Raw genomic sequence first — 12796 nt, 5'->3', positions numbered from 1 at the left:
CTCTTCCGTTTTTTATTTCTTTTTACTATTTCTTCTGTAATATGTTATATTTTTTTATCTTCTTCCATGCAATGTTTATGTTATAGTTAATTATCCATGTTAAGAAAGTATGTTATGGGCTTATTGTGTATTTTTAAATAATAATAATAATAAAATTCCTTAATATTAGACGTACAACAAAAATGAACACATTTATCTTCATGTGGGATGAGATAAAATTTATTTTGCCTATTTCACTCTATATTACCTATTTAACAACTTGACATAGTGACATTTGAGAAAACTATAACTGTATGTTGGACTGACAATACAGTTGATTTGGGAATGTTGCAAAGTATTTGGTCTAGGAATTAGTTCGTGCGGGTGGACAAGAGATGGCGCAACGAACGGAGCGTCCCACAGTTCCGTGTATCCACACATGTGTTGCAAACCCCTGTCATCGCGTATCGTTCGTAGTATAGGGCACTGGATTAAAGCGTCAACAACACCAGTTTGTAATTAAGTGAACATGGCGCAATTTGTGCCTGATAAAGTGTTTTTGCGGGGTGTCCTGCTGCATTACTTTAACATGCAGAAAAGTGCGACTGAAAGTCATCGTATTTTGGTGGAAGTGTATGGTGACCATGCTCTAGCTGAGCGAACGTGTCAGAAGTGGTTTGCACGGTTTAGAAGTGGTGATTTCGGCTTGGCAGACCAAGAGCGAGCTGGACAGCCAAAAAAATTTCAAGACGAAGAATTGACAGCATTGCTCGAGCAGGATTCGTGTCAAACGCAGGAACAACTTGCAGCAGCATTAGGCGTTGATCAAACAACAGTCTCCAAACGCTTGAAAGCCATGGGAATGATTCAAAAGATGTCACATTGGGTTCCACATGAATTGAAAGACAGAGACGTTGAAAGACGAAAAACCATTTGCGAATTGCTGCTTCAACGACAGAGCAGAAAGGGGTTTCTGCATCGAATTATTACGGGTGATGAGAAGTGGATCCATTACAAGAACCCTAAACGAAAAAGGCCTGGGTGAAACCAGGTGAACCAGGTCCATCACAACCAAAACGAGATATTCACTGTGCAAAGGTTATGCTGTGCATATGGTGGGATATGAAAGGTGTGGTGTACTATGAGCTGCTGCAACCGGGTGAAACTATGAATGGAGAACGTTATCGACGACAATTAATGCGTTTGAAGCAAGCTCTGGCCAGAACACGACGAGAATGGGAGAACAGACATGATAAACTTATTGTTCAACATGATAACGCTCGCCCACATGTCGCAAAACCGGTCAAAACCTATTTAGAAAATGTCGGATGGGAAGTTTTACCCCACCCGCCGTATTCACCAGACGTTGCTCCTTCGGACTACTACTTGTTCGATTGCATGAACAACGATTTGATTGGACAGCGGTTTACTTCTTCAGAAGATATCGAAACATGGGTCTCTGAATGGATCGCTTCCAAGGATGAGGACTTCTTTCGCCACGGAATCCGTACATTGCCTGACAGATGGGCGAAAGTGGTGGCTAGCGATGGACAATATTTTTCTTAAGGTATTTATGTATTTTGTGTTTGTACTACAGCTTCAATGTGTGCGTACCAACCGCACGAATTAATTCCTAGACCAAATATGTCAATGTTCCCTGTTGGTATTTGCATCTACAAAATTTATATATATATATATATATATATATATATATATATATATATATATATATATATATATATATATATACGAGGGTCACTACGAAAGTTTTGAGATGTGAAATAACTTACATACTTAAAATCAATTTAACACTTACATTTTCTCAAAGTACTCACCATTACACTGTACACACTTTTGCATCCTTGAAAACCACTTTTGGAAACAGTGTTGCCAGTCTTTTTCTTCAAATGTTGAAAGTTCATTCTCGTAAGCCACTACAGCTTCTTCAGGGCTGCAAAATCTCTTCCCACACATGCGATCTCTGATCCTGTGGAACAGAAAAAAATCACACGGGGCCAGGTCAGGGATATACGGCGGATGAGTCATAAGTTCGACCTCCGTAGATTCTAAAAACAGAATTGTGATGTTGGCCGTGCGTGCAGACGCGTTGTCATGATGAAGCAGGACCCCACGCAAACCAGTTCTTGGACGTCGTTCCCGAAGCTTCTGGAACACTTTTGTTAGGCAAACAGTGGTGTACCACTGAGCAGTAACAATCCTTTGTTCTTCAAGCGGAACAGTTGCAACATGGCCAGATTTGGAGAAGAAAGATGCGACCATCTTCTTCCCCATACTTTGCGGTCGCATCATTTCATGGGTGGATTTTCGTCTTTAAAGATCCAAACTGTAGACTGAGGTTTATTTTCAAGGTCAAATTGATAGATCCAAGTCTCGTCACCAGTAACAATGTCATAGACGCGTCGAGAATTGTCTCCATCAAATCTTGCAAGCATTTCTTCACACCATTCCACACGCATGCGCTTTTGCTGTTCAGTCAAAGTGTGAGGCACCCAACGAGATAAAACCTTCATGAACCGAAGATGATCATGAAGGATTTTTGTTACTGCTGGCCATCCAATGTACACTGTAGATTCAATGTCCTTGAAAGTTGTTTGAGGATTTTCTCGAATCATTTTTTCCACAGCGGCAATGTTTTCATCTGACACAACTGTTGCCGGACGTCCAGCTCTCTTTATCTTTAAGTGATGTCCGACCTCTTCTGAATTGACCCAACCACCGAAAAATTGTAGTACGGAAAGGAGCAAGGTCCCCAAGTGCCCCCTGTAAACGGTCAAGGCTTTGTGTCTCGTTCAAACCACTTTTGAAATCGTAAAGGATCATTGCCCCAAAATGTTCTCTTTCAAGCTCCTTCCTAGATAGCCGAATACTGCTCACATCAACAAACAAGTGAAGGCGATACGGCCACCCCGATAAGCGAAGCCAGTTGAAACTTGCTTCGCTTCTTCGCTCTGAATACTACTACCGAACGCAATTATTGGAATTCAAATACTGTGCCACAACAATGCGTATCTCAAAACTTTCGTAGTGACCCTCGTATATATATATATATATATATATATATATATATATATATATATATATATATATGGGGGGGGTTGCCAGACGTCCCGGTTTTCAATGAAAGAATTAACTGTCCCAAAAAAAGGCCTTTGGTGGGATGCCTGTTTGTCCAGGTTTTCGTTCTTCAGATTGAAAAAACATCAACCCACAAGAACGAGTATGTCTCACATACAAGTATAAACGGAAGGTTTTCGAAGTTTCATCTGAAATCTGCCCACTTCAACGATAACAGAACTGAGTTGTCTAATCTACTTTCCTATATTTGGATAAATATTTCTAAAGATACTGGGCAAGCTAATTTTGAATTTATATTTTTTCCCTTCTCTGATAAAATTTTCAGTAATTTTCAGGTTAATATTCCATAACAACTTACTCTAGCACAAGAGGTTACAGTTAAATGCATAAAAATATGCATTATTTAATTTCCATACTGGATTTTTTCTGACAGACTTTTAGAGAGCCTACGTAATTCTTTAAAGAGATTCTGTTTTCGTTTATCATACTGTATTTAGCTTTTTTTTTTTTTATTTTGCTAAATGCTAAATTTGTATTTCTTTTAGGTTAGTATTTCTGACTCAGGTGAAGACGCAACAAAGAAAAAAGTATCTCTTCAATCATAGATTGAAGCAGTGTGTGTTATGATTGGCCCAATATTTAGGACATGTAAAACACAACAAATCGGAATTCCGAATAAGGGTCAGGCAGCTATTCTTACGTCACCTTCCACATTCTTTATACATTCCTTGTGTGTGGGGTTTCATTTATGTTAACTATGTATAGAATGAACTGGAAAATTTGTAATGGAACATTACAATTTAATGTAATGATATTTTTGATGGGAGGGTCCCAGAAATTTTTGCACCGACTGTACTTCCTATTTAGCAAAAATTTCTTTCGATCCATATAAATTATTTATTTGTTCGTTATTTTATTCCAAATTAACATGGAAGACGGTAAAAAAATTGTTTAGGAATCGTATTTTGGGGATTCATATCTTTATTTATATATTAACTAATTATAAATCTTATATATGCATATTTTAAATGGACGATTACAAATCTCACGGTGTCAGTGCTATTCGGAAATATAGTCCCACCATTGGATGGAAGTTTAGAATAATTAACCAATCTAAATTTTGGCACAATATTTTGGACTCTCCTCACCCCTCTTTTGGTACCAATGTTCATCTAAAGATCCGGTTCAATCCAGATTTTACCATTTTTTATTCGTTTTAAATACTCCACCGCCAAAAAAGCTTTACTTTGATTGGTGCAGTTACCCACGCTACATATTAAGGCGCGATCATCTTCACTCTACATCGTCGATCGAAAAAGAAAGCTGTGTGTTTGATCGGCTAGCGGATATGAAGGAATTTTAACAGTAAAACCGAGTAAGACAGGTAAATTGTATATCCAGGTCGAAACTACTCTACCAGGAAGCACAGGAGCTAAAATTTAGACAATCTTAATAGTTAAAACAGACTAAAATCTTAGTGAAAAGTAACCGGATACATAGAACGCCATGCCGGATGTAAATATTTAGTGTGGACAGGTTCGACGTTACGTGCATTTAATTTGGTGTGCTAAACTTTTCATTTGCTTCGAGTCAGAAATTTCAGAACAGTGATTATCCTTTTCACCCCTCCCAATATCTTATACAGCTAAGACCTGTCCGAGTAGTAATTTACTAATATAGATAGTAAGTGATTTTCTTACTAATCCACATGGCGGTATTCTGAGTTTCGTAATCTTTATAACATGAGAATGATCGCTTAGGTTAACTTTAAGGGCTCCTGTTTTCATCCCGAATTGGGATAGCTTCCAGTAGGGATGGGTTAAATATTTAATTATCTAGGTTTCCTTCCCTTTTAGGGAGGGGAACCTCAAAGTTAATAGCTTTAGTATGTTCCCCTTGAACACGTTTTGACCAGTATCTGATAAAATATCATGAGTTAATCAGGACTAATTGGTTCATTTTCACCGCCCATTTCCTTCCCCTACATCAGCTAGAGCCGATTTGAACAAAAAAAAATGGTAAACTCTGATGAGTTCTATGTGTGTTAAATGGATAATAAGATTAATGGTAGTGATGATTGGTGTGTATTGGCATGATGTGTCTTGTAGTTTAAGTAGTATGTGTATATTTGTAATGTAGTAAACATTTTCTAGTAGTAGTAATTGTGGTAGTTAAGTGATGAAAGAGTGCGTGAGATAATTAAATATGGACAGTGTAGTATTTACTATGCGATATTTTTTTTATTCCGTCATTAAATGAACTTATAAACAATATTTGAAAGTGAACGTAATATAGTACAATAATCCTGAGTACAAGGTCACATTTCGTGGTTTACAGTTCGAACAAATAGTTACTAGCGCCCTTGTGTCGAAATTCCGTACTATCAGTCGTGCATATTTTACCATCAAACCCAGTTAGTGATTTAGGTTTTACAAAATTGACCTTTATTTACGATTTAAAACCGAGTAAACACGATTTCCGGCCCATATGAACAGATAGTTGGATAATGTGATTTGACACTTTAATATTCTGAAAACTACAACATTCTGTGTAATCCAGTAATGAAAATATTTAAGTAAATAAACTATGCATAGATTCTTAACCGAAGTCAGCCAATGTGATGCTATTTCCGTTCTGAAATTACGATATTGAATTCCAATTCTTTTCTTGTAGTTGCAGAATAATTCTCATTGTTGCTGTCAGAATGTTATCTCATTCAGCAATATTATCGCACATATTTTATTTTTTGTGAATATTTCTATATAGAGAATTGTTTTTGAAACAGCTGCGAAGTAAGATATAGGATGGTTTGTGTGGCAAAGAAGTCTTGGGTTCGAGTAATGTTTCTTGCGTGTTGGTCGGGACGCGATTTATAGATTTTTTTAAGTATTATGATGAAATGTGTATGTAGGCTGGGCGTAGATAGAGGAGACAGGGTGTTTTTAAAATATAACGTCGTAGTAAATGGAAAAATATGATGATATGAATATATGAATATTTATTTGAATATGAATATGAATATTGTAATAAAAGTGAATAGATGATAGGACACCCGTATAGTGTATACATGGGCCCGGTATATTTTAGCCATATGATATATATATATATATATATATATATATATATATATATATATATATATATATATATATATATATATATATATATATATATATATATATATATATATGAAACGTAAATGTGTGGTGAGAATCGTTTCGAGTTCTGACCTCCACGCCGAGACATCACTCGACAAGGTAGGCGAGTTATATATCAGCATGTATTATTACTTCGCAGTTGAGTAAGCCATAACAGTAGTATTTATTTATAATAATTTCGTATGACAGCAGGGTAGGGATAGCATCATGTAATGGCTAACTAAATGTAATTGTTCATCGATTATGATACCAAATAGTTGGCGTTTTGGGCTGTTGTGAATTGTGTTTACAGTCGGTTATGAAAGAGAAGATCCTATGACTCTGAGATTTTTTTTCATATTACGCTACCATACAGTGTTTGTAGACTGAATAGAACAGACAGGATTATAGAATCAGAACAATTAGTTATTGAAATTTATTTTACCGTACCCGGGCATCGACCCCTCCCCCCTTGAATATTTTCGTTTTCTTTTCTTAGTTTCCAAACTAGATAGTGATGGAAATTAATCGATGCCTCAGAATTTAGCGCATTCTGCGAAGGGGAGCTATCGGTGAAGTTTGGCAATAGAAATCACCGATCCAAAATTCAGTTTATTTAATTTTTTTTTTATTTTGGCAACTCACTAATTAGGGATATCTTAGCTATTACTCTAGTTTCATTACTATTCTGGAATCTTTTAGTTTCTGAGAGGTCGGATGATTTTTTTTCTTTCCTTTTGAAATTCTAAATTAACGCCTTCTCTAACCTTCCGGAGGATTCCGGGATCTGCAAGGGTGTTGACCGGATACCGTGAGTGGTGGGATTTCCCTAAAGCCTTTGTCTTTCCGAAAATCCCATCGGGGACACAGACTTGTCTCATCTTCGCAGACATCTTTTTCGGCTATTTATTTGGTAAGCCGAACCCCTTTTGGCATAAAAGAGAATATTTGGTTATATTATGTTGTATACGTAAATTCGACCACTTATCTTTCGTAGTTGTAGTGTTCTGTCTCCTCTCTCTTTACCTATACTTCTTCTACTTCTCCTATAGAGTTTTTTTTTAATTTTCAACCTCCCCCCCCCCCCCCGTTTTTGAAAATATAATATATATCAATGAATTAATGTAAATTTTTTTCAACCGAAATGACCAGCTGAGACATCTCAAGACACAATTCGTTTGATGAAATAGTTAGGGACTGGGTTTACATTATATTTGACCCATCGACGGGGTGAGTAACGATTCGGTACACCGTAATTTTCCACTTTCATTCCTTCACCATTGTCCGTCTGGGATTATTTTTTTTTATCCAGTGGTCACTTTCCATTTAGTTTATTTCCGTGAATGTTGTTGTAATATTGGGCCCAAAGTTAAGATAAAAATTGTTTTGTTTATACACGTTCATGTATTTAAGAATGTTCTGTGTTACGTGCCTGCCTTACAAGTTTTTTTTTCTTTTCTTTGATCTACTCTCCAATTGAATATGTGAAAAATTTAAAATTAATAGACGCGCGGTATAAATGAAAATAATATTTTATGATGATATGTCGGAAGTCTTGTTCCTTGGTGTAATGTTGCAACCTTCTTGGACAAATTAGTGTTGGGGTTATGTAATTAAATGTGTGCGCGTGCATTGAAAATATATATATATATATAGAGAGAGAGAGAGAGACGTCGAAATGTAAATATGTATGAAATATAGAATATTAAAGTGAAATGTAAAATGTTAAATTTAGAATATGGATATATGTAAGAGCACCGCATCTGCCCTATACGTTTATTGGTTGCCATGGGTTTTAAGTAATGTTTTCCGACGAATGGAATGATGTAGTCTAATTTTCTTTTTAAGGAATACCGCCGGGAACTCAAATATTTTTTTTTTTTTTGGAGTATTTATATTTCATTTAGATTGAGTAATTTGTTTGTGGATATATTTACTAAATAACGATCTATATTAATTTTATTTTCGTCTCATTATATTCAAGTTTGTGTTATAATCTTCGTTTAGTTTTGCGTTATGCTGCGTAATTAAGAGCATCCAATCAGAGAGCGAGCAGGATCTCTTAGCGCACTCTCTTTGTTCTACCTCCCTGTACTGAAAAATATGGCTGTCAACATATAGCTGATAGTGCGTCCTCCGCATCAATCGAGGATAAAAATTTGAAATACTGACGAAGCAATGTAACCAGTTTCTGTTATGTGATTCTGTGTAAGAGAGTGGTGTGTTGAAGAGAGGATGTAGGAGCCACATAACGTGTTTAATTTATAAGCTACTTTTTCCGATTGACTGGCCAGGAATTTACCAGCCTAATGGTTTTTGTATGGGAGCGTGAGGAACTATAAAGGCTTATTATTAATCCTGTCTGAGGTGTTAACACTCTTTGGAATGACATCACAAACTGTGTACCTATTCCAGTTTGTTTTTCGCTGCTTTTTAATAATCTCGTCTATGACATCGTCAGTGTAGGCATTTCTCTGCAGAGGCATTAGGAACTGTCTTCTTGTTCGAGTTTGGCTTGGCCCTTCTGATTTTGATTATTCGTCTGTGGTCGTCGGTGTGGACTAATTTCTACAGCGACTTAATGCCTACGGTTGATTTACGTCCGTCCATTTGAAGCGGAGAATATGCTTCTGGTTTGTCGTCTACTTCTTCTGATGGTCGCCATCAGGTAATTCTACGCTCTGGCTTGAAGTCTGCTGTCTCCTTACGTCGAGTGGCCTGGAAGACTGTCGGAGATTGGTTGTCGTCCACGATGCTGCTGAAACTGTGCCTCTTGGAACTGGTCTGCTGTGCTAATCTCGCTTCACCAGTGGGATACCGTGAGTAGCCGTGGGACTGATTTTGATCATCCATCTCCAGGTAACTCTTTATATTATTCAGTTTCGACGCAGTCGATCAGAGAAGTGACTTTTATATTGGAACTGTTCAATATCGTCATTATTCCCAATAATTAGAAAATTGATATTGTCTCTGTTCATAAATTAATCGGTCAAGTATTATTAATATCGTGTATTTACTCAATTCTCATTTTCCTACGATGTCTAAAATGTTGTCTATTACAAGGGTGGATAACTTAACGAAATGTGCAATATTTACATTTTGTTATCTGTTACGGTTACTATTTTGTAACCCATTTCTGCACCTAGTTAATAACGTTATTAGTCAGTGTAACTTTTAAAATGGTACGCTCTGAATTATGTTACGCTGAGTAACGTTACTCAATGGAACATTCTGCATTTTGGTATTGTAGTTACGGTCACCAAGGGATTAGCGTTACTCGAAATACCCACGTAGGTCGTACCTGCTTGAGATTGTTAAGATAAAACTGGTTCCACTGAATACCAGTTCTCTCTCGAACCCAATGGGTTTTGTTCCTTGATTTTAGCGATATGAAACGTATTGAAATTCTGCAGAACATTTTTGTGTAAGTAGACATATTTTTGTTATGATGAGTACCATTTCTATGTTTCTCTTTTCTTTATCGGTTACCTTTTGTACCTGTATTTCATCTTCTTCAATTCTGATGGTCTTGGAGTTACGCTTGAGTAACGTTTAAACATCCTTGGCGACAGGGAGTCTAAGGTTGGCTTTAAAATAATCTCCATTATACTAGTAAATAAATTCCACGTTTTTCAGTCTGATTTCTTTTTCCTCATACTTAAGATTCAGTAAACACCTTAGGCCCCCCAGGCACATGTCCTTTGAGAATAGCATTACTTTGATTGCTCTGTATTTAAAAAGAAGAAAAAGAGAAATGATCAAAGAGTGAAGTTTTTAATGTAAGCTTATTGATAAGATTTTTACTTCTTGTGATGACACTGCCGATAGTTGAGTTGATTTGGAGTTTAACGTCCTTTTCGGCAGCGAGGCTTTATGAGACGGGACCTACTGATTAACATGGAATCGAAACCACATGTGCTCACGCCGGGAATCGAACCCGTTTCTTCCAGGCGAAAGGCGCGTACGCTAAGCGCTTAGGCATGAAGGAGCTCACTGCCGGTAGTCACCATATATGTTTATTTTACAACAGTCTTGCACTGACCAATGTGGTTGAAGCTCGAGCTCACTTCCCAACAAGGATCGAACCCGGAGCTACATACACCAAAGTTACACATATACTGGCCCCCAGGGAAGCAGGAAGGCCATTTCATTTGCTTGCAAGCAATTTAGTTTATAAATCAAATACATATCAGACATCAGTGGCGTAGCGAGAAACTCATCAAGGAGGAACAACACACAAGATTTGGTAGAAAGGATCTTCTGAGGGGGTGCACCAATAACTACCAGTAGGCCTACATTTGAATTGAATTGAATTTTTTTAGATGCCTTTAGCACCTGTGGTGTGAATGAGGAAATGCCCTGGAAATCCTAAGTATCTGTTCTCGGTGAATCCTTTTGTTGAACGTTTAGAAAATTGACTTAATCTATCGATTTTGCAAAACTTCCCTTTGATTTAAGCCCAAATCGAAACATGACAGAGGAAAATTTCGGAAAGTGTTGCTATTTTCACTTCTAGCTTCTCACTTTAGGTAGTGTATATTTACAAGGGAGGGGGTGCACGTGCACCTTTAAACATATTTCTATTTTATCTTATTTTTGTAAAAAAAAAAAAAAAAAAAATCTGCCAGAGAAAGAAAATTGTCAAAAAGTGCTACCCATTCAGAAGACTATTTTCTTCTCATGTGAATGTTTTGACTTCTCGTGGCAATGTGGTAATCTACAGTTTATTTTGTCTCATTTTCTCCCTTTGATTTTTAATGTTCAATTTATTGTTTAAATGCTTATAAGTTAACTTGCAAGAAAGTGTCATAGTCGAAGGTTGTACTACTTGTAGAACTGATATTAAAAAGTAAATAAAAGAATTATCATGGAAACAAATTTTCCATGTTGTATTCAGAAAACAAACATAGGGTTCTTGAGGTTCTAAATTGCAGTTCTGAAATTAATATATCGCAGGCATTTGTTGATATAGTAGCCAACATGTTGGTTCTCACCAGGTACATTCGTGAAGTGTCCCCTCGAGTCGAGATTCGTGTAAAATTGATTTAAATACAAAGTTCTCTGCTGTCTAATGTGTATTGTACTAAATTTAGCTGCCCATGCCGGTAATTGGCATATTTATGGGCCTTCATTTATCCGGAATTCTATCATACACTACCATAACGCTCGGACACAAAATTTATTTTAGTTTCTTTAGATGTTACTCACTGGACATGAATATGGGCATATGAAAAACAAATTGGATCAAGTACTGCTTCTGACACATGTTACCCATCCCGGCCGCCATCTTAGATCCGCCATATTAGATTTTACTTTTGGTTTTTCAAATGGAAATAGGTGCAAGTGTTACACCGGACATTTACGTTTACATTCACTGGTGTAATATATTTTACCGTAGCTTGTACAGCGGGGGACACTTCTAAATGGTACAGACATATGGAGATTTACGGCTAAGGTGTACCATTTAGAAGTGTCCCCCGCTGTACCATTTGGAAGGTATTACATGTTCATTCCCTCCAGCCACTTTGCGAATAGACATTGCAGGTTAATATTAGTTACGCTTACGTTTTTGATGTTGACAAATCAAAACAATTTCTAACTGGTAAACTCCTTAAAACAATCTTATTACATTTCCATGAGTGATTGTTATTACTTCCATGTTATACTATAATAAGGAAGTATTATATTACTGTCAAAATGCCTAATGTAGATCCAGATACGGCCAAATTTGGGTAAAGACCTACCATTTCCGTATTGACATCTGTGTGTCTGCATGTATATAAGTTCAGAGAATATTTCATCAACGATAACACATAAAAGATTGCATATACACACGGGGCCCTGCACAACTTTCTATTTGGTTCAATATGAAGTGCTTGACATTTACAAGCTACGATAAAACTCAGTACACCAATGAAATTCCGAGAAAAGTTTACATTAATTTGATGTATCATTTGAACCTATTGCCATTTGAAAAACCGAAAGTTAAATCCAAGATGGCGGCCAAGGTGGGTAACATATGTCAGAGAAGGAGTACTTGATTCAATTTGTTCTGCATATGCCCATATTCATGTCCAGTGAAATCTAAAGAAACTAAAATCAACTTTGTGTCCGAGTGTTATAGTAGTGTATGATTGAATTCTGGATATATGAAGGCCCATAAATATGGAAATTACCGGTATGGGCCGCTTAAATTAGTACAATACACATTGGGCCACGGAGAACTTTGCATTTGAATCAATGTTACACGAATCCCGAGGGGACACTTCGCGAATGTACCTTGTCAGTCTCCGTACAACTTGGAATCGCTTAACATTAGTCTTACGGGAAGAAAAAACGACATCATTTGGAACAACTTTCCAGTTTCGATCATCTGTATTTCCTCCTTATTTATTCGGTGTAAGGACCTCAAACTTATTTTGTTGGATCTTGCTTATCGAAAGGCTTTTAAAACTGCCTTACTGCCCCCAAAGTCTGAAATTCAGGGTGGGGTGGGGGCGGATGCCCTCCTGCTCCATTGACGCCCCTATCTAGCGGCTGTCATATGAAACTATCCCACGGCCTTTAACGTGGTTTCAGTTATA

The 12796-nt window shown here is 37.0% G+C and overlaps 1 protein-coding gene across 3 annotated transcripts in view; it reads left to right on the top strand.

Moving 5' to 3' along the window:
• LOC145687147 (tyrosine-protein kinase transmembrane receptor Ror-like) overlaps positions 1-12796 on the top strand; it is a 396459-nt gene that overhangs the window by 313626 nt on the left and 70037 nt on the right. The window lies entirely within an intron of this gene.

The sequence above is a fragment of the Thermobia domestica genome, chromosome 1, assembly GCF_964235325.1.
Source record: "Thermobia domestica chromosome 1, izTheDome1.hap1.1, whole genome shotgun sequence".
In the NCBI taxonomy this organism is placed as follows: domain Eukaryota; kingdom Metazoa; phylum Arthropoda; class Insecta; order Zygentoma; family Lepismatidae; genus Thermobia; species Thermobia domestica.
This window is presented reverse-complemented; position numbering and strand designations above follow the sequence as displayed.